Consider the following 14,565-nt stretch of genomic DNA (forward strand, 5'->3'; position numbering starts at 1 on the left):
CAGGTCCGCATGCGTTCGGCGCGATCCGGGCAGCGGCATCGATGCACCGGCCCACCGAGCGAGTTCCCTCGGTCGGGCCGGGAGAAAAGGGAAACTCCGAGGGTGAAAGGCGCGGGGAAAGAGAGGAAAAAAAAAAAAAAAAAAAAGGGTGCAACACGAGGACTTCCCAGGAGGTCACCCATCCTAGTACTACTCTCGCCCAAGCACGCTTAACTTCGGAGTTCTGATGGGATCCGGTGCATTAGTGCTGGTATGATCGCACCCGACATGGTGATGCTAAAGAATGGATATAAGGAAAAGAAGCAGCGCAGCAGGTCCGCATGCGTTCGGCGCGATCCGGGCGAGTTCCCTCGGTCGGGCCGGGAGAAAAGGGAAACCCCGAGGGTGAAAGGCGCGGGGAAAGAGAGGAAAAAAAAAAAAAAAAAGGGGTGCAACACGAGGACTTCCCAGGAGGTCACCCATCCTAGTACTACTCTCGCCCAAGCACGCTTAACTTCGGAGTTCTGATGGGATCCGGTGCATTAGTGCTGGTATGATCGCACCCGACATGGTGATGCTAAAGAATGGATATAAGGAAAAGAAGCAGCGCAGCAGGTCCGCATGCGTTCGGCGCGATCCGGGCGAGTTCCCTCGGTCGGGCCGGGAGAAAAGGGAAACTCCGAGGGTGAAAGGCGCGGGGAAAGAGAGGAAAAAAAAAAAAAAAAAAGGGGTGCAACACGAGGACTTCCCTGGAGGTCACCCATCCTAGTACTACTCTCGCCCAAGCACGCTTAACTTCGGAGTTCTGATGGGATCCGGTGCATTAGTGCTGGTATGATCGCACCCGACATGGTGATGCTAAAGAATGGATATAAGGAAAAGAAGCAGCGCAGCAGGTCCGCATGCGTTCGGCGCGATCCGGGCGAGTTCCCTCGGTCGGGCCGGGAGAAAAGGGAAACTCCGAGGGTGAAAGGCGCGGGGAAAGAGAGGAAAAAAAAAAACAAAAGGGGTGCAACACGAGGACTTCCCAGGAGGTCACCCATCCTAGTACTACTCTCGCCCAAGCACGCTTAACTTCGGAGTTCTGATGGGATCCGATGCATTAGTGCTGGTATGATCGCACCCGACATGGTGATGCTAAAGAATGGATATAAGGAAAAGAAGCAGCGCAGCAGGTCCGCATGCGTTCGGCGCGATCCGGGCGAGTTCCCTCGGTCGGGCCGGGAGAAAAGGGAAACTCCGAGGGTGAAAGGCGCGGGGAAAGAGAGGAAAAAAAAAAAAAAAAAGGGGTGCAACACGAGGACTTCCCAGGAGGTCACCCATCCTAGTACTACTCTCGCCCAAACACGCTTAACTTCGGAGTTCTGATGGGATCCGGTGCATTAGTGCTGGTATGATCGCACCCGACATGGTGATGCTAAAGAATGGATATAAGGAAAAGAAGCAGCGCAGCAGGTCCGCATGCGTTCGGCGCGATCCGGGCGAGTTCCCTCGGTCGGGCCGGGAGAAAAGGGAAACTCCGAGGGTGAAAGGCGCGGGGAAAGAGAGGAAAAAAAAAAAAAAAAAGGGGTGCAACACGAGGACTTCCCAGGAGGTCACCCATCCTAGTACTACTCTCGCCCAAGCACGCTTAACTTCGGAGTTCTGATGGGATCCGGTGCATTAGTGCTGGTATGATCGCACCCAACATGGTGATGCTAAATAATGGATATAAGGAAAAGAAGCAGCGCAGCAGGTCCGCATGCGTTCGGCGCGATCCGGGCGAGTTCCCTCGGTCGGGCCGGGAGAAAAGGGAAACTCCGAGGGTGAAAGGCGCGGGGAAAGAGAGGAAAAAAAAAAAAAAAAAAAGGGGTGCAACACGAGGACTTCCCAGGAGGTCACCCATCCTAGTACTACTCTCGCCCAAGCACGCTTAACTTCGGAGTTCTGATGGGATCCGGTGCATTAGTGCTGGTATGATCGCACCCGACATGGTGATGCTAAAGAATGGATATAAGGAAAAGAAGCAGCGCAGCAGGTCCGCATGCGTTCGGCGCGATCCGGGCAGCGGCATCGATGCACCGGCCCACCGAGCGAGTTCCCTCGGTCGGGCCGGGAGAAAAGGGAAACTCCGAGGGTGAAAGGCGCGGGGAAAGAGAGGAAAAAAAAAAAAAAAAAAAAGGGTGCAACACGAGGACTTCCCAGGAGGTCACCCATCCTAGTACTACTCTCGCCCAAGCACGCTTAACTTCGGAGTTCTGATGGGATCCGGTGCATTAGTGCTGGTATGATCGCACCCGACATGGTGATGCTAAAGAATGGATATAAGGAAAAGAAGCAGCGCAGCAGGTCCGCATGCGTTCGGCGCGATCCGGGCGAGTTCCCTCGGTCGGGCCGGGAGAAAAGGGAAACTCCGAGGGTGAAAGGCGCGGGGAAAGAGAGGAAAAAAAAAAAAAAAAGGGGTGCAACACGAGGACTTCCCAGGAGGTCACCCATCCTAGTACTACTCTCGCCCAAGCACGCTTAACTTCGGAGTTCTGATGGGATCCGGTGCATTAGTGCTGGTATGATCGCACCCGACATGGTGATGCTAAAGAATGGATATAAGGAAAAGAAGCAGCGCAGCAGGTCCGCATGCGTTCGGCGCGATCCGGGCGAGTTCCCTCGGTCGGGCCGGGAGAAAAGGGAAACTCCGAGGGTGAAAGGCGCGGGGAAAGAGAGGAAAAAAAAAAAAAAAAAAGGGGTGCAACACGAGGACTTCCCTGGAGGTCACCCATCCTAGTACTACTCTCGCCCAAGCACGCTTAACTTCGGAGTTCTGATGGGATCCGGTGCATTAGTGCTGGTATGATCGCACCCGACATGGTGATGCTAAAGAATGGATATAAGGAAAAGAAGCAGCGCAGCAGGTCCGCATGCGTTCGGCGCGATCCGGGCGAGTTCCCTCGGTCGGGCCGGGAGAAAAGGGAAACTCCGAGGGTGAAAGGCGCGGGGAAAGAGAGGAAAAAAAAAAACAAAAGGGGTGCAACACGAGGACTTCCCAGGAGGTCACCCATCCTAGTACTACTCTCGCCCAAGCACGCTTAACTTCGGAGTTCTGATGGGATCCGGTGCATTAGTGCTGGTATGATCGCACCCGACATGGTGATGCTAAAGAATGGATATAAGGAAAAGAAGCAGCGCAGCAGGTCCGCATGCGTTCGGCGCGATCCGGGCGAGTTCCCTCGGTCGGGCCGGGAGAAAAGGGAAACTCCGAGGGTGAAAGGCGCGGGGAAAGAGAGGAAAAAAAAAAAAAAAAAAGGGGTGCAACACGAGGACTTCCCAGGAGGTCACCCATCCTAGTACTACTCTCGCCCAAGCACGCTTAACTTCGGAGTTCTGATGGGATCCGGTGCATTAGTGCTGGTATGATCGCACCCGACATGGTGATGCTAAAGAATGGATATAAGGAAAAGAAGCAGCGCAGCAGGTCCGCATGCGTTCGGCGCGATCCGGGCGAGTTCCCTCGGTCGGGCCGGGAGAAAAGGGAAACTCCGAGGGTGAAAGGCGCGGGGAAAGAGAGGAAAAAAAAAAAAAAAAAGGGGTGCAACACGAGGACTTCCCAGGAGGTCACCCATCCTAGTACTACTCTCGCCCAAGCACGCTTAACTTCGGAGTTCTGATGGGATCCGGTGCATTAGTGCTGGTATGATCGCACCCGACATGGTGATGCTAAAGAATGGATATAAGGAAAAGAAGCAGCGCAGCAGGTCCGCATGCGTTCGGCGCGATCCGGGCGAGTTCCCTCGGTCGGGCCGGGAGAAAAGGGAAACTCCGAGGGTGAAAGGCGCGGGGAAAGAGAGGAAAAAAAAAAAAAAAAAGGGGTGCAACACGAGGACTTCCCAGGAGGTCACCCATCCTAGTACTACTCTCGCCCAAGCACGCTTAACTTCGGAGTTCTGATGGGATCCGGTGCATTAGTGCTGGTATGATCGCACCCGACATGGTGATGCTAAAGAATGGATATAAGGAAAAGAAGCAGCGCAGCAGGTCCGCATGCGTTCGGCGCGATCCGGGCGAGTTCCCTCGGTCGGGCCGGGAGAAAAGGGAAACTCCGAGGGTGAAAGGCGCGGGGAAAGAGAGGAAAAAAAAAAACAAAAGGGGTGCAACACGAGGACTTCCCAGGAGGTCACCCATCCTAGTACTACTCTCGCCCAAGCACGCTTAACTTCGGAGTTCTGATGGGATCCGGTGCATTAGTGCTGGTATGATCGCACCCGACATGGTGATGCTAAAGAATGGATATAAGGAAAAGAAGCAGCGCAGCAGGTCCGCATGCGTTCGGCGCGATCCGGGCGAGTTCCCTCGGTCGGGCCGGGAGAAAAGGGAAACTCCGAGGGTGAAAGGCGCGGGGAAAGAGAGGAAAAAAAAAAAAAAAAAGGGGTGCAACACGAGGACTTCCCAGGAGGTCACCCATCCTAGTACTACTCTCGCCCAAGCACGCTTAACTTCGGAGTTCTGATGGGATCCGGTGCATTAGTGCTGGTATGATCGCACCCGACATGGTGATGCTAAAGAATGGATATAAGGAAAAGAAGCAGCGCAGCAGGTCCGCATGCGTTCGGCGCGATCCGGGCGAGTTCCCTCGGTCGGGCCGGGAGAAAAGGGAAACTCCGAGGGTGAAAGGCGCGGGGAAAGAGAGGAAAAAAAAAAAAAAAAAGGGGTGCAACACGAGGACTTCCCAGGAGGTCACCCATCCTAGTACTACTCTCGCCCAAGCACGCTTAACTTCGGAGTTCTGATGGGATCCGGTGCATTAGTGCTGGTATGATCGCACCCGACATGGTGATGCTAAAGAATGGATATAAGGAAAAGAAGCAGCGCAGCAGGTCCGCATGCGTTCGGCGCGATCCGGGCAGCGGCATCGATGCACCGGCCCACCGAGCGAGTTCCCTCGGTCGGGCCGGGAGAAAAGGGAAACTCCGAGGGTGAAAGGCGCGGGGAAAGAGAGGAAAAAAAAAAAAAAAAAAAAGGGTGCAACACGAGGACTTCCCAGGAGGTCACCCATCCTAGTACTACTCTCGCCCAAGCACGCTTAACTTCGGAGTTCTGATGGGATCCGGTGCATTAGTGCTGGTATGATCGCACCCGACATGGTGATGCTAAAGAATGGATATAAGGAAAAGAAGCAGCGCAGCAGGTCCGCATGCGTTCGGCGCGATCCGGGCGAGTTCCCTCGGTCGGGCCGGGAGAAAAGGGAAACTCCGAGGGTGAAAGGCGCGGGGAAAGAGAGGAAAAAAAAAAAAAAAAAGGGGTGCAACACGAGGACTTCCCAGGAGGTCACCCATCCTAGTACTACTCTCGCCCAAGCACGCTTAACTTCGGAGTTCTGATGGGATCCGGTGCATTAGTGCTGGTATGATCGCACCCGACATGGTGATGCTAAAGAATGGATATAAGGAAAAGAAGCAGCGCAGCAGGTCCGCATGCGTTCGGCGCGATCCGGGCGAGTTCCCTCGGTCGGGCCGGGAGAAAAGGAAAACTCCGAGGGTGAAAGGCGCGGGGAAAGAGAGGAAAAAAAAAAAAAAAAAAGGGGTGCAACACGAGGACTTCCCAGGAGGTCACCCATCCTAGTACTACTCTCGCCCAAGCACGCTTAACTTCGGAGTTCTGATGGGATCCGGTGCATTAGTGCTGGTATGATCGCACCCGACATGGTGATGCTAAAGAATGGATATAAGGAAAAGAAGAAGCGCAGCAGGTCCGCATGCGTTCGGCGCGATCCGGGCGAGTTCCCTCGGTCGGGCCGGGAGAAAAGGGAAACTCCGAGGGTGAAAGGCGCGGGGAAAGAGAGGAAAAAAAAAAACAAAAGGGGTGCAACACGAGGACTTCCCAGGAGGTCACCCATCCTAGTACTACTCTCGCCCAAGCACGCTTAACTTCGGAGTTCTGATGGGATCCGGTGCATTAGTGCTGGTATGATCGCACCCGACATGGTGATGCTAAAGAATGGATATAAGGAAAAGAAGCAGCGCAGCAGGTCCGCATGCGTTCGGCGCGATCCGGGCGAGTTCCCTCGGTCGGGCCGGGAGAAAAGGGAAACTCCGAGGGTGAAAGGCGCGGGGAAAGAGAGGAAAAAAAAAAAAAAAAAGGGGTGCAACACGAGGACTTCCCAGGAGGTCACCCATCCTAGTACTACTCTCGCCCAAGCACGCTTAACTTCGGAGTTCTGATGGGTTCCGGTGCATTAGTGCTGGTATGATCGCACCCGACATGGTGATGCTAAAGAATGGATATAAGGAAAAGAAGCAGCGCAGCAGGTCCGCATGCGTTCGGCGCGATCCGGGCGAGTTCCCTCGGTCGGGCCGGGAGAAAAGGGAAACTCCGAGGGTGAAAGGCGCGGGGAAAGAGAGGAAAAAAAAAAAAAAAAGGGGTGCAACACGAGGACTTCCCAGGAGGTCACCCATCCTAGTACTACTCTCGCCCAAGCACGCTTAACTTCGGAGTTCTGATGGGATCCGGTGCATTAGTGCTGGTATGATCGCACCCGACATGGTGATGCTAAAGAATGGATATAAGGAAAAGAAGCAGCGCAGCAGGTCCGCATGCGTTCGGCGCGATCCGGGCGAGTTCCCTCGGTCGGGCCGGGAGAAAAGGGAAACTCCGAGGGTGAAAGGCGCGGGGAAAGAGAGGAAAAAAAAAAACAAAAGGGGTGCAACACGAGGACTTCCCAGGAGGTCACCCATCCTAGTACTACTCTCGCCCAAGCACGCTTAACTTCGGAGTTCTGATGGGATCCGGTGCATTAGTGCTGGTATGATCGCACCCGACATGGTGATGCTAAAGAATGGATATAAGGAAAAGAAGCAGCGCAGCAGGTCCGCATGCGTTCGGCGCGATCCGGGCGAGTTCCCTCGGTCGGGCCGGGAGAAAAGGGAAACTCCGAGGGTGAAAGGCGCGGGGAAAGAGAGGAAAAAAAAAAAAAAAAAAAAGGTGCAACACGAGGACTTCCCAGGAGGTCACCCTTCCTAGTACTACTCTCGCCCAAGCACGCTTAACTTCGGAGTTCTAATGGGATCCGGTGCATTAGTGCTGGTATGATCGCACCCGACATGGTGATGCTAAAGAATGGATATAAGGAAAAGAAGCAGCGCAGCAGGTCCGCATGCGTTCGGCGCGATCCGGGCGAGTTCCCTCGGTCGGGCCGGGAGAAAAGGGAAACTCCGAGGGTGAAAGGCGCGGGGAAAGAGAGGAAAAAAAAAAAAAAAAAGGGGTGCAACACGAGGACTTCCCAGGAGGTCACCCATCCTAGTACTACTCTCGCCCAAGCACGCTTAACTTCGGAGTTCTGATGGGATCCGGTGCATTAGTGCTGGTATGATCGCACCCGACATGGTGATGCTAAAGAATGGATATAAGGAAAAGAAGCAGCGCAGCAGGTCCGCATGCGTTCGGCGCGATCCGGGCGAGTTCCCTCGGTCGGGCCGGGAGAAAAGGGAAACTCCGAGGGTGAAAGGCGCGGGGAAAGAGAGAAACAAAAAAAAGAGGTGCAACACGAGGACTTCCCAGGAGGTCACCCATCCTAGTACTACTCTCGCCCAAGCACGCTTAACTTCGGAGTTCTGATGGGATCCGGTGCATTAGTGCTGGTATGATCGCACCCGACATGGTGATGCTAAAGAATGGATATAAGGAAAAGAAGCAGCGCAGCAGGTCCGCATGCGTTCGGCGCGATCCGGGCAGTGGCATCGATGCACCGGCCCACCGAGCGAGTTCCCTCGGTCGGGCCAGGAGAAAAGGGAAACTCCGAGGGTGAAAGGCGCGGGGAAAGAGAGGAAAAAAAAAAAAAAAAAAGGGTGCAACACGAGGACTTCCCAGGAGCTCACCCATCCTAGTACTACTCTCGCCCAAGCACGCTTAACTTCGAAGTTCTAATGGGATCCGGTGCATTAATGCTGGTATGATCGCACCCGACATGGTGATGCTAAAGAATGGATATAAGGATAAGAAGCAGCGCAGCAGGTCCGCATGCGTTCGGCGCGATCCGGGCGAGTTCCCTCGGTCGGGCCGGGAGAAAAGGGAAACTCCGAGGGTGAAAGGCGCGGGGAAAGAGAGGAAAAAAAAAAAAAAAAGGGGTGCAACACGAGGACTTCCCAGGAGGTCACCCATCCTAGTACTACTCTCGCCCAAGCACGCTTAACTTCGGAGTTCTGATGGGATCCGGTGCATTAGTGCTGGTATGATCGCACCCAACATGGTGATGCTAAAGAATGGATATAAGGAAAAGAAGCAGCGCAGCAGGTCCGCATGCGTTCGGCGCGATCCGGGCGAGTTCCCTCGGTCGGGCCGGGAGAAAAGGGAAACTCCGAGGGTGAAAGGCGCGGGGAAAGAGAGGAAAAAAAAAAAAAAAAAAGGGGTGCAACACGAGGACTTCCCAGGAGGTCACCCATCCTAGTACTACTCTCGCCCAAGCACGCTTAACTTCGGAGTTCTGATGGGATCCGGTGCATTAGTGCTGGTATGATCGCACCCGACATGGTGATGCTAAAGAATGGATATAAGGAAAAGAAGCAGCGCAGCAGGTCCGCATGCGTTCGGCGCGATCCGGGCAGCGGCATCGATGCACCGGCCCACCGAGCGAGTTCCCTCGGTCGGGCCGGGAGAAAAGGGAAACTCCGAGGGTGAAAGGCGCGGGGAAAGAGAGGAAAAAAAAAAAAAAAAAAAAGGGTGCAACACGAGGACTTCCCAGGAGGTCACCCATCCTAGTACTACTCTTGCCCAAGCACGCTTAACTTCGGAGTTCTGATGGGATCCGGTGCATTAGTGCTGGTATGATCGCACCCGACATGGTGATGCTAAAGAATGGATATAAGGAAAAGAAGCAGCGCAGCAGGTCCGCATGCGTTCGGCGCGATCCGGGCGAGTTCCCTCGGTCGGGCCGGGAGAAAAGGGAAACTCCGAGGGTGAAAGGCGCGGGGAAAGAGAGGAAAAAAAAAAAAAAAAGGGGTGCAACACGAGGACTTCCCAGGAGGTCACCCATCCTAGTACTACTCTCGCCCAAGCACGCTTAACTTCGGAGTTCTGATGGGATCCGGTGCATTAGTGCTGGTATGATCGCACCCGACATGGTGATGCTAAAGAATGGATATAAGGAAAAGAAGCAGCGCAGCAGGTCCGCATGCGTTCGGCGCGATCCGGGCAGCGGCATCGATGCACCGGCCCACCGAGCGAGTTCCCTCGGTCGGGCCGGGAGAAAAGGGAAACTCCGAGGGTGAAAGGCGCGGGGAAAGAGAGGAAAAAAAAAAAAAAAAAAGGGTGCAACACGAGGACTTCCCAGGAGGTCAACCATCCTAGTACTACTCTCGCCCAAGCACGCTTAACTTCGGAGTTCTGATGGGATCCGGTGCATTAGTGCTGGTATGATCGCACCCGACATGGTGATGCTAAAGAATGGATATAAGGAAAAGAAGCAGCGCAGCAGGTCCGCATGCGTTCGGCGCGATCCGGGCGAGTTCCCTCGGTCGGGCCGGGAGAAAAGGGAAACTCCGAGGGTGAAAGGCGCGGGGAAAGAGAGGAAAAAAAAAAAAAAAAAAGGGTGCAACACGAGGACTTCCCAGGAGGTCACCCATCCTAGTACTACTCTCGCCCAAACACGCTTAACTTCGGAGTTCTGATGGGATCCGGTGCATTAGTGCTGGTATGATCGCACCCGACATGGTGATGCTAAAGAATGGATATAAGGAAAAGAAGCAGCGCAGCAGGTCCGCATGCGTTCGGCGCGATCCGGGCGAGTTCCCTCGGTCGGGCCGGGAGAAAAGGGAAACTCCGAGGGTGAAAGGCGCGGGGAAAGAGAGGAAAAAAAAAAAAAAAAAAAAGGGGTGCAACACGAGGACTTCCCAGGAGGTCAACCATCCTAGTACTACTCTCGCCCAAGCACGCTTAACTTCGGAGTTCTGATGGGATCCGGTGCATTAGTGCTGGTATGATCGCACCCGACATGGTGATGCTAAAGAATGGATATAAGGAAAAGAAGCAGCGCAGCAGGTCCGCATGCGTTCGGCGCGATCCGGGCGAGTTCCCTCGGTCGGGCCGGGAGAAAAGGGAAACTCCGAGGGTGAAAGGCGCGGGGAAAGAGAGGAAAAAAAAAAAAAAAAGGGGTGCAACACGAGGACTTCCCAGGAGGTCACCCATCCTAGTACTACTCTCGCCCAAGCACGCTTAACTTCGGAGTTCTGATGGGATCCGGTGCATTAGTGCTGGTATGATCGCACCCGACATGGTGATGCTAAAGAATGGATATAAGGAAAAGAAGCAGCGCAGCAGGTCCGCATGCGTTCGGCGCGATCCGGGCGAGTTCCCTCGGTCGGGCCGGGAGAAAAGGGAAACTCCGAGGGTGAAAGGCGCGGGGAAAGAGAGGAAAAAAAAAAAAAAAAAGGGGTGCAACACGAGGACTTCCCAGGAGGTCACCCATCCTAGTACTACTCTCGCCCAAGCACGCTTAACTTCGGAGTTCTGATGGGATCCGGTGCATTAGTGCTGGTATGATCGCACCCGACATGGTGATGCTAAAGAATGGATATAAGGAAAAGAAGCAGCGCAGCAGGTCCGCATGCGTTCGGCGCGATCCGGGCGAGTTCCCTCGGTCGGGCCGGGAGAAAAGGGAAACTCCGAGGGTGAAAGGCGCGGGGAAAGAGAGGAAAAAAAAAAAAAAAAAGGGGTGCAACACGAGGACTTCCCAGGAGGTCACCCATCCTAGTACTACTCTCGCCCAAGCACGCTTAACTTCGGAGTTCTGATGGGATCCGGTGCATTAGTGCTGGTATGATCGCACCCGACATGGTGATGCTAAAGAATGGATATAAGGAAAAGAAGCAGCGCAGCAGGTCCGCATGCGTTCGGCGCGATCCGGGCAGCGGCATCGATGCACCGGCCCACCGAGCGAGTTCCCTCGGTCGGGCCGGGAGAAAAGGGAAACTCCGAGGGTGAAAGGCGCGGGGAAAGAGAGGAAAAAAAAAAAAAAAAAAAAGGGTGCAACACGAGGACTTCCCAGGAGGTCACCCATCCTAGTACTACTCTCGCCCAAGCACGCTTAACTTCGGAGTTCTGATGGGATCCGGTGCATTAGTGCTGGTATGATCGCACCCGACATGGTGATGCTAAAGAATGGATATAAGGAAAAGAAGCAGCGCAGCAGGTCCGCATGCGTTCGGCGCGATCCGGGCGAGTTCCCTCGGTCGGGCCGGGAGAAAAGGGAAACTCCGAGGGTGAAAGGCGCGGGGAAAGAGAGGAAAAAAAAAAAAAAAAAGGGGTGCAACACGAGGACTTCCCAGGAGGTCACCCATCCTAGTACTACTCTCGCCCAAGCACGCTTAACTTCGGAGTTCTGATGGGATCCGGTGCATTAGTGCTGGTATGATCGCACCCGACATGGTGATGCTAAAGAATGGATATAAGGAAAAGAAGCAGCGCAGCAGGTCCGCATGCGTTCGGCGCGATCCGGGCGAGTTCCCTCGGTCGGGCCGGGAGAAAAGGAAAACTCCGAGGGTGAAAGGCGCGGGGAAAGAGAGGAAAAAAAAAAAAAAAAAAGGGGTGCAACACGAGGACTTCCCAGGAGGTCACCCATCCTAGTACTACTCTCGCCCAAGCACGCTTAACTTCGGAGTTCTGATGGGATCCGGTGCATTAGTGCTGGTATGATCGCACCCGACATGGTGATGCTAAAGAATGGATATAAGGAAAAGAAGAAGCGCAGCAGGTCCGCATGCGTTCGGCGCGATCCGGGCGAGTTCCCTCGGTCGGGCCGGGAGAAAAGGGAAACTCCGAGGGTGAAAGGCGCGGGGAAAGAGAGGAAAAAAAAAAACAAAAGGGGTGCAACACGAGGACTTCCCAGGAGGTCACCCATCCTAGTACTACTCTCGCCCAAGCACGCTTAACTTCGGAGTTCTGATGGGATCCGGTGCATTAGTGCTGGTATGATCGCACCCGACATGGTGATGCTAAAGAATGGATATAAGGAAAAGAAGCAGCGCAGCAGGTCCGCATGCGTTCGGCGCGATCCGGGCGAGTTCCCTCGGTCGGGCCGGGAGAAAAGGGAAACTCCGAGGGTGAAAGGCGCGGGGAAAGAGAGGAAAAAAAAAAAAAAAAAGGGGTGCAACACGAGGACTTCCCAGGAGGTCACCCATCCTAGTACTACTCTCGCCCAAGCACGCTTAACTTCGGAGTTCTGATGGGTTCCGGTGCATTAGTGCTGGTATGATCGCACCCGACATGGTGATGCTAAAGAATGGATATAAGGAAAAGAAGCAGCGCAGCAGGTCCGCATGCGTTCGGCGCGATCCGGGCGAGTTCCCTCGGTCGGGCCGGGAGAAAAGGGAAACTCCGAGGGTGAAAGGCGCGGGGAAAGAGAGGAAAAAAAAAAAAAAAAGGGGTGCAACACGAGGACTTCCCAGGAGGTCACCCATCCTAGTACTACTCTCGCCCAAGCACGCTTAACTTCGGAGTTCTGATGGGATCCGGTGCATTAGTGCTGGTATGATCGCACCCGACATGGTGATGCTAAAGAATGGATATAAGGAAAAGAAGCAGCGCAGCAGGTCCGCATGCGTTCGGCGCGATCCGGGCGAGTTCCCTCGGTCGGGCCGGGAGAAAAGGGAAACTCCGAGGGTGAAAGGCGCGGGGAAAGAGAGGAAAAAAAAAAACAAAAGGGGTGCAACACGAGGACTTCCCAGGAGGTCACCCATCCTAGTACTACTCTCGCCCAAGCACGCTTAACTTCGGAGTTCTGATGGGATCCGGTGCATTAGTGCTGGTATGATCGCACCCGACATGGTGATGCTAAAGAATGGATATAAGGAAAAGAAGCAGCGCAGCAGGTCCGCATGCGTTCGGCGCGATCCGGGCGAGTTCCCTCGGTCGGGCCGGGAGAAAAGGGAAACTCCGAGGGTGAAAGGCGCGGGGAAAGAGAGGAAAAAAAAAAAAAAAAAAAAGGTGCAACACGAGGACTTCCCAGGAGGTCACCCTTCCTAGTACTACTCTCGCCCAAGCACGCTTAACTTCGGAGTTCTAATGGGATCCGGTGCATTAGTGCTGGTATGATCGCACCCGACATGGTGATGCTAAAGAATGGATATAAGGAAAAGAAGCAGCGCAGCAGGTCCGCATGCGTTCGGCGCGATCCGGGCGAGTTCCCTCGGTCGGGCCGGGAGAAAAGGGAAACTCCGAGGGTGAAAGGCGCGGGGAAAGAGAGGAAAAAAAAAAAAAAAAAGGGGTGCAACACGAGGACTTCCCAGGAGGTCACCCATCCTAGTACTACTCTCGCCCAAGCACGCTTAACTTCGGAGTTCTGATGGGATCCGGTGCATTAGTGCTGGTATGATCGCACCCGACATGGTGATGCTAAAGAATGGATATAAGGAAAAGAAGCAGCGCAGCAGGTCCGCATGCGTTCGGCGCGATCCGGGCGAGTTCCCTCGGTCGGGCCGGGAGAAAAGGGAAACTCCGAGGGTGAAAGGCGCGGGGAAAGAGAGAAACAAAAAAAAGAGGTGCAACACGAGGACTTCCCAGGAGGTCACCCATCCTAGTACTACTCTCGCCCAAGCACGCTTAACTTCGGAGTTCTGATGGGATCCGGTGCATTAGTGCTGGTATGATCGCACCCGACATGGTGATGCTAAAGAATGGATATAAGGAAAAGAAGCAGCGCAGCAGGTCCGCATGCGTTCGGCGCGATCCGGGCAGTGGCATCGATGCACCGGCCCACCGAGCGAGTTCCCTCGGTCGGGCCAGGAGAAAAGGGAAACTCCGAGGGTGAAAGGCGCGGGGAAAGAGAGGAAAAAAAAAAAAAAAAAAGGGTGCAACACGAGGACTTCCCAGGAGCTCACCCATCCTAGTACTACTCTCGCCCAAGCACGCTTAACTTCGAAGTTCTAATGGGATCCGGTGCATTAATGCTGGTATGATCGCACCCGACATGGTGATGCTAAAGAATGGATATAAGGATAAGAAGCAGCGCAGCAGGTCCGCATGCGTTCGGCGCGATCCGGGCGAGTTCCCTCGGTCGGGCCGGGAGAAAAGGGAAACTCCGAGGGTGAAAGGCGCGGGGAAAGAGAGGAAAAAAAAAAAAAAAGGGGTGCAACACGAGGACTTCCCAGGAGGTCACCCATCCTAGTACTACTCTCGCCCAAGCACGCTTAACTTCGGAGTTCTGATGGGATCCGGTGCATTAGTGCTGGTATGATCGCACCCAACATGGTGATGCTAAAGAATGGATATAAGGAAAAGAAGCAGCGCAGCAGGTCCGCATGCGTTCGGCGCGATCCGGGCGAGTTCCCTCGGTCGGGCCGGGAGAAAAGGGAAACTCCGAGGGTGAAAGGCGCGGGGAAAGAGAGGAAAAAAAAAAAAAAAAAAGGGGTGCAACACGAGGACTTCCCAGGAGGTCACCCATCCTAGTACTACTCTCGCCCAAGCACGCTTAACTTCGGAGTTCTGATGGGATCCGGTGCATTAGTGCTGGTATGATCGCACCCGACATGGTGATGCTAAAGAATGGATATAAGGAAAAGAAGCAGCGCAGCAGGTCCGCATGCGTTCGGCGCGATCCGGGCAGCGGCATCGATGCACCGGCCCACC

General features: G+C 54.4%; 51 non-coding genes across 51 annotated transcripts; all 51 read right to left on the bottom strand.

Annotated features, from left to right (window-relative positions):
• Positions 1-145: 145 nt before the first annotated feature.
• Positions 146-264, bottom strand: LOC132801085 (5S ribosomal RNA). Its single transcript, XR_009636201.1, has one exon. It is a non-coding gene; the product is annotated as a 5S ribosomal RNA (ribosomal RNA).
• Positions 265-425: 161 nt separating this feature from the next.
• LOC132802780 (5S ribosomal RNA) lies at positions 426-544 on the bottom strand. Its single transcript, XR_009637885.1, has one exon. It is a non-coding gene; the product is annotated as a 5S ribosomal RNA (ribosomal RNA).
• Positions 545-706: 162 nt separating this feature from the next.
• Positions 707-825, bottom strand: LOC132801449 (5S ribosomal RNA). The gene has a single exon (XR_009636565.1). It is a non-coding gene; the product is annotated as a 5S ribosomal RNA (ribosomal RNA).
• A 160-nt stretch (positions 826-985) lies between these two features.
• LOC132801582 (5S ribosomal RNA) lies at positions 986-1,104 on the bottom strand. The gene has a single exon (XR_009636700.1). It is a non-coding gene; the product is annotated as a 5S ribosomal RNA (ribosomal RNA).
• Positions 1,105-1,265: 161 nt separating this feature from the next.
• LOC132801520 (5S ribosomal RNA) lies at positions 1,266-1,384 on the bottom strand. Its single transcript, XR_009636636.1, has one exon. It is a non-coding gene; the product is annotated as a 5S ribosomal RNA (ribosomal RNA).
• Positions 1,385-1,545: 161 nt separating this feature from the next.
• LOC132802781 (5S ribosomal RNA) lies at positions 1,546-1,664 on the bottom strand. The gene has a single exon (XR_009637886.1). It is a non-coding gene; the product is annotated as a 5S ribosomal RNA (ribosomal RNA).
• Positions 1,665-1,827: 163 nt separating this feature from the next.
• On the bottom strand, positions 1,828-1,946 carry LOC132802782 (5S ribosomal RNA). The gene has a single exon (XR_009637887.1). It is a non-coding gene; the product is annotated as a 5S ribosomal RNA (ribosomal RNA).
• A 192-nt stretch (positions 1,947-2,138) lies between these two features.
• On the bottom strand, positions 2,139-2,257 carry LOC132801086 (5S ribosomal RNA). The gene has a single exon (XR_009636202.1). It is a non-coding gene; the product is annotated as a 5S ribosomal RNA (ribosomal RNA).
• A 160-nt stretch (positions 2,258-2,417) lies between these two features.
• Positions 2,418-2,536, bottom strand: LOC132802784 (5S ribosomal RNA). Its single transcript, XR_009637889.1, has one exon. It is a non-coding gene; the product is annotated as a 5S ribosomal RNA (ribosomal RNA).
• Positions 2,537-2,698: 162 nt separating this feature from the next.
• LOC132801450 (5S ribosomal RNA) lies at positions 2,699-2,817 on the bottom strand. Its single transcript, XR_009636566.1, has one exon. It is a non-coding gene; the product is annotated as a 5S ribosomal RNA (ribosomal RNA).
• A 160-nt stretch (positions 2,818-2,977) lies between these two features.
• Positions 2,978-3,096, bottom strand: LOC132802785 (5S ribosomal RNA). Its single transcript, XR_009637890.1, has one exon. It is a non-coding gene; the product is annotated as a 5S ribosomal RNA (ribosomal RNA).
• A 162-nt stretch (positions 3,097-3,258) lies between these two features.
• On the bottom strand, positions 3,259-3,377 carry LOC132802786 (5S ribosomal RNA). The gene has a single exon (XR_009637891.1). It is a non-coding gene; the product is annotated as a 5S ribosomal RNA (ribosomal RNA).
• A 161-nt stretch (positions 3,378-3,538) lies between these two features.
• On the bottom strand, positions 3,539-3,657 carry LOC132802787 (5S ribosomal RNA). The gene has a single exon (XR_009637892.1). It is a non-coding gene; the product is annotated as a 5S ribosomal RNA (ribosomal RNA).
• A 161-nt stretch (positions 3,658-3,818) lies between these two features.
• On the bottom strand, positions 3,819-3,937 carry LOC132802788 (5S ribosomal RNA). Its single transcript, XR_009637893.1, has one exon. It is a non-coding gene; the product is annotated as a 5S ribosomal RNA (ribosomal RNA).
• Positions 3,938-4,097: 160 nt separating this feature from the next.
• On the bottom strand, positions 4,098-4,216 carry LOC132802789 (5S ribosomal RNA). The gene has a single exon (XR_009637894.1). It is a non-coding gene; the product is annotated as a 5S ribosomal RNA (ribosomal RNA).
• Positions 4,217-4,377: 161 nt separating this feature from the next.
• On the bottom strand, positions 4,378-4,496 carry LOC132802790 (5S ribosomal RNA). Its single transcript, XR_009637895.1, has one exon. It is a non-coding gene; the product is annotated as a 5S ribosomal RNA (ribosomal RNA).
• A 161-nt stretch (positions 4,497-4,657) lies between these two features.
• LOC132802791 (5S ribosomal RNA) lies at positions 4,658-4,776 on the bottom strand. Its single transcript, XR_009637896.1, has one exon. It is a non-coding gene; the product is annotated as a 5S ribosomal RNA (ribosomal RNA).
• A 192-nt stretch (positions 4,777-4,968) lies between these two features.
• Positions 4,969-5,087, bottom strand: LOC132801087 (5S ribosomal RNA). Its single transcript, XR_009636203.1, has one exon. It is a non-coding gene; the product is annotated as a 5S ribosomal RNA (ribosomal RNA).
• A 161-nt stretch (positions 5,088-5,248) lies between these two features.
• On the bottom strand, positions 5,249-5,367 carry LOC132802792 (5S ribosomal RNA). The gene has a single exon (XR_009637897.1). It is a non-coding gene; the product is annotated as a 5S ribosomal RNA (ribosomal RNA).
• Positions 5,368-5,529: 162 nt separating this feature from the next.
• Positions 5,530-5,648, bottom strand: LOC132802793 (5S ribosomal RNA). The gene has a single exon (XR_009637898.1). It is a non-coding gene; the product is annotated as a 5S ribosomal RNA (ribosomal RNA).
• A 160-nt stretch (positions 5,649-5,808) lies between these two features.
• Positions 5,809-5,927, bottom strand: LOC132802795 (5S ribosomal RNA). The gene has a single exon (XR_009637900.1). It is a non-coding gene; the product is annotated as a 5S ribosomal RNA (ribosomal RNA).
• Positions 5,928-6,088: 161 nt separating this feature from the next.
• On the bottom strand, positions 6,089-6,207 carry LOC132801542 (5S ribosomal RNA). The gene has a single exon (XR_009636658.1). It is a non-coding gene; the product is annotated as a 5S ribosomal RNA (ribosomal RNA).
• A 160-nt stretch (positions 6,208-6,367) lies between these two features.
• Positions 6,368-6,486, bottom strand: LOC132802797 (5S ribosomal RNA). The gene has a single exon (XR_009637901.1). It is a non-coding gene; the product is annotated as a 5S ribosomal RNA (ribosomal RNA).
• A 160-nt stretch (positions 6,487-6,646) lies between these two features.
• LOC132802798 (5S ribosomal RNA) lies at positions 6,647-6,765 on the bottom strand. The gene has a single exon (XR_009637902.1). It is a non-coding gene; the product is annotated as a 5S ribosomal RNA (ribosomal RNA).
• A 162-nt stretch (positions 6,766-6,927) lies between these two features.
• Positions 6,928-7,046, bottom strand: LOC132801978 (5S ribosomal RNA). Its single transcript, XR_009637099.1, has one exon. It is a non-coding gene; the product is annotated as a 5S ribosomal RNA (ribosomal RNA).
• Positions 7,047-7,207: 161 nt separating this feature from the next.
• Positions 7,208-7,326, bottom strand: LOC132802799 (5S ribosomal RNA). Its single transcript, XR_009637903.1, has one exon. It is a non-coding gene; the product is annotated as a 5S ribosomal RNA (ribosomal RNA).
• Positions 7,327-7,481: 155 nt separating this feature from the next.
• On the bottom strand, positions 7,482-7,600 carry LOC132801377 (5S ribosomal RNA). Its single transcript, XR_009636493.1, has one exon. It is a non-coding gene; the product is annotated as a 5S ribosomal RNA (ribosomal RNA).
• Positions 7,601-7,790: 190 nt separating this feature from the next.
• Positions 7,791-7,909, bottom strand: LOC132802313 (5S ribosomal RNA). The gene has a single exon (XR_009637437.1). It is a non-coding gene; the product is annotated as a 5S ribosomal RNA (ribosomal RNA).
• Positions 7,910-8,069: 160 nt separating this feature from the next.
• Positions 8,070-8,188, bottom strand: LOC132802800 (5S ribosomal RNA). The gene has a single exon (XR_009637904.1). It is a non-coding gene; the product is annotated as a 5S ribosomal RNA (ribosomal RNA).
• A 162-nt stretch (positions 8,189-8,350) lies between these two features.
• Positions 8,351-8,469, bottom strand: LOC132802801 (5S ribosomal RNA). Its single transcript, XR_009637905.1, has one exon. It is a non-coding gene; the product is annotated as a 5S ribosomal RNA (ribosomal RNA).
• Positions 8,470-8,661: 192 nt separating this feature from the next.
• LOC132801711 (5S ribosomal RNA) lies at positions 8,662-8,780 on the bottom strand. The gene has a single exon (XR_009636831.1). It is a non-coding gene; the product is annotated as a 5S ribosomal RNA (ribosomal RNA).
• A 160-nt stretch (positions 8,781-8,940) lies between these two features.
• Positions 8,941-9,059, bottom strand: LOC132802802 (5S ribosomal RNA). The gene has a single exon (XR_009637907.1). It is a non-coding gene; the product is annotated as a 5S ribosomal RNA (ribosomal RNA).
• Positions 9,060-9,249: 190 nt separating this feature from the next.
• Positions 9,250-9,368, bottom strand: LOC132801648 (5S ribosomal RNA). Its single transcript, XR_009636768.1, has one exon. It is a non-coding gene; the product is annotated as a 5S ribosomal RNA (ribosomal RNA).
• Positions 9,369-9,529: 161 nt separating this feature from the next.
• On the bottom strand, positions 9,530-9,648 carry LOC132801591 (5S ribosomal RNA). The gene has a single exon (XR_009636711.1). It is a non-coding gene; the product is annotated as a 5S ribosomal RNA (ribosomal RNA).
• A 164-nt stretch (positions 9,649-9,812) lies between these two features.
• Positions 9,813-9,931, bottom strand: LOC132801540 (5S ribosomal RNA). The gene has a single exon (XR_009636656.1). It is a non-coding gene; the product is annotated as a 5S ribosomal RNA (ribosomal RNA).
• Positions 9,932-10,091: 160 nt separating this feature from the next.
• Positions 10,092-10,210, bottom strand: LOC132802803 (5S ribosomal RNA). Its single transcript, XR_009637908.1, has one exon. It is a non-coding gene; the product is annotated as a 5S ribosomal RNA (ribosomal RNA).
• Positions 10,211-10,371: 161 nt separating this feature from the next.
• On the bottom strand, positions 10,372-10,490 carry LOC132802804 (5S ribosomal RNA). Its single transcript, XR_009637909.1, has one exon. It is a non-coding gene; the product is annotated as a 5S ribosomal RNA (ribosomal RNA).
• A 161-nt stretch (positions 10,491-10,651) lies between these two features.
• LOC132802805 (5S ribosomal RNA) lies at positions 10,652-10,770 on the bottom strand. The gene has a single exon (XR_009637910.1). It is a non-coding gene; the product is annotated as a 5S ribosomal RNA (ribosomal RNA).
• Positions 10,771-10,962: 192 nt separating this feature from the next.
• On the bottom strand, positions 10,963-11,081 carry LOC132801088 (5S ribosomal RNA). The gene has a single exon (XR_009636204.1). It is a non-coding gene; the product is annotated as a 5S ribosomal RNA (ribosomal RNA).
• Positions 11,082-11,242: 161 nt separating this feature from the next.
• On the bottom strand, positions 11,243-11,361 carry LOC132802807 (5S ribosomal RNA). Its single transcript, XR_009637912.1, has one exon. It is a non-coding gene; the product is annotated as a 5S ribosomal RNA (ribosomal RNA).
• A 162-nt stretch (positions 11,362-11,523) lies between these two features.
• Positions 11,524-11,642, bottom strand: LOC132802808 (5S ribosomal RNA). Its single transcript, XR_009637913.1, has one exon. It is a non-coding gene; the product is annotated as a 5S ribosomal RNA (ribosomal RNA).
• A 160-nt stretch (positions 11,643-11,802) lies between these two features.
• LOC132802809 (5S ribosomal RNA) lies at positions 11,803-11,921 on the bottom strand. Its single transcript, XR_009637914.1, has one exon. It is a non-coding gene; the product is annotated as a 5S ribosomal RNA (ribosomal RNA).
• A 161-nt stretch (positions 11,922-12,082) lies between these two features.
• LOC132801543 (5S ribosomal RNA) lies at positions 12,083-12,201 on the bottom strand. The gene has a single exon (XR_009636659.1). It is a non-coding gene; the product is annotated as a 5S ribosomal RNA (ribosomal RNA).
• A 160-nt stretch (positions 12,202-12,361) lies between these two features.
• LOC132802810 (5S ribosomal RNA) lies at positions 12,362-12,480 on the bottom strand. Its single transcript, XR_009637915.1, has one exon. It is a non-coding gene; the product is annotated as a 5S ribosomal RNA (ribosomal RNA).
• A 160-nt stretch (positions 12,481-12,640) lies between these two features.
• LOC132802811 (5S ribosomal RNA) lies at positions 12,641-12,759 on the bottom strand. Its single transcript, XR_009637916.1, has one exon. It is a non-coding gene; the product is annotated as a 5S ribosomal RNA (ribosomal RNA).
• Positions 12,760-12,921: 162 nt separating this feature from the next.
• Positions 12,922-13,040, bottom strand: LOC132801979 (5S ribosomal RNA). Its single transcript, XR_009637100.1, has one exon. It is a non-coding gene; the product is annotated as a 5S ribosomal RNA (ribosomal RNA).
• A 161-nt stretch (positions 13,041-13,201) lies between these two features.
• Positions 13,202-13,320, bottom strand: LOC132802812 (5S ribosomal RNA). Its single transcript, XR_009637917.1, has one exon. It is a non-coding gene; the product is annotated as a 5S ribosomal RNA (ribosomal RNA).
• A 155-nt stretch (positions 13,321-13,475) lies between these two features.
• On the bottom strand, positions 13,476-13,594 carry LOC132801378 (5S ribosomal RNA). Its single transcript, XR_009636494.1, has one exon. It is a non-coding gene; the product is annotated as a 5S ribosomal RNA (ribosomal RNA).
• Positions 13,595-13,784: 190 nt separating this feature from the next.
• LOC132802314 (5S ribosomal RNA) lies at positions 13,785-13,903 on the bottom strand. The gene has a single exon (XR_009637438.1). It is a non-coding gene; the product is annotated as a 5S ribosomal RNA (ribosomal RNA).
• Positions 13,904-14,062: 159 nt separating this feature from the next.
• Positions 14,063-14,181, bottom strand: LOC132802813 (5S ribosomal RNA). Its single transcript, XR_009637918.1, has one exon. It is a non-coding gene; the product is annotated as a 5S ribosomal RNA (ribosomal RNA).
• A 162-nt stretch (positions 14,182-14,343) lies between these two features.
• LOC132802814 (5S ribosomal RNA) lies at positions 14,344-14,462 on the bottom strand. Its single transcript, XR_009637919.1, has one exon. It is a non-coding gene; the product is annotated as a 5S ribosomal RNA (ribosomal RNA).
• Positions 14,463-14,565: the final 103 nt, after the last annotated feature.

The sequence above is a fragment of the Ziziphus jujuba genome, chromosome 2 (genome assembly GCF_031755915.1).
Source record: "Ziziphus jujuba cultivar Dongzao chromosome 2, ASM3175591v1".
Classification (NCBI taxonomy): Eukaryota; Viridiplantae; Streptophyta; class Magnoliopsida; order Rosales; family Rhamnaceae; genus Ziziphus; species Ziziphus jujuba.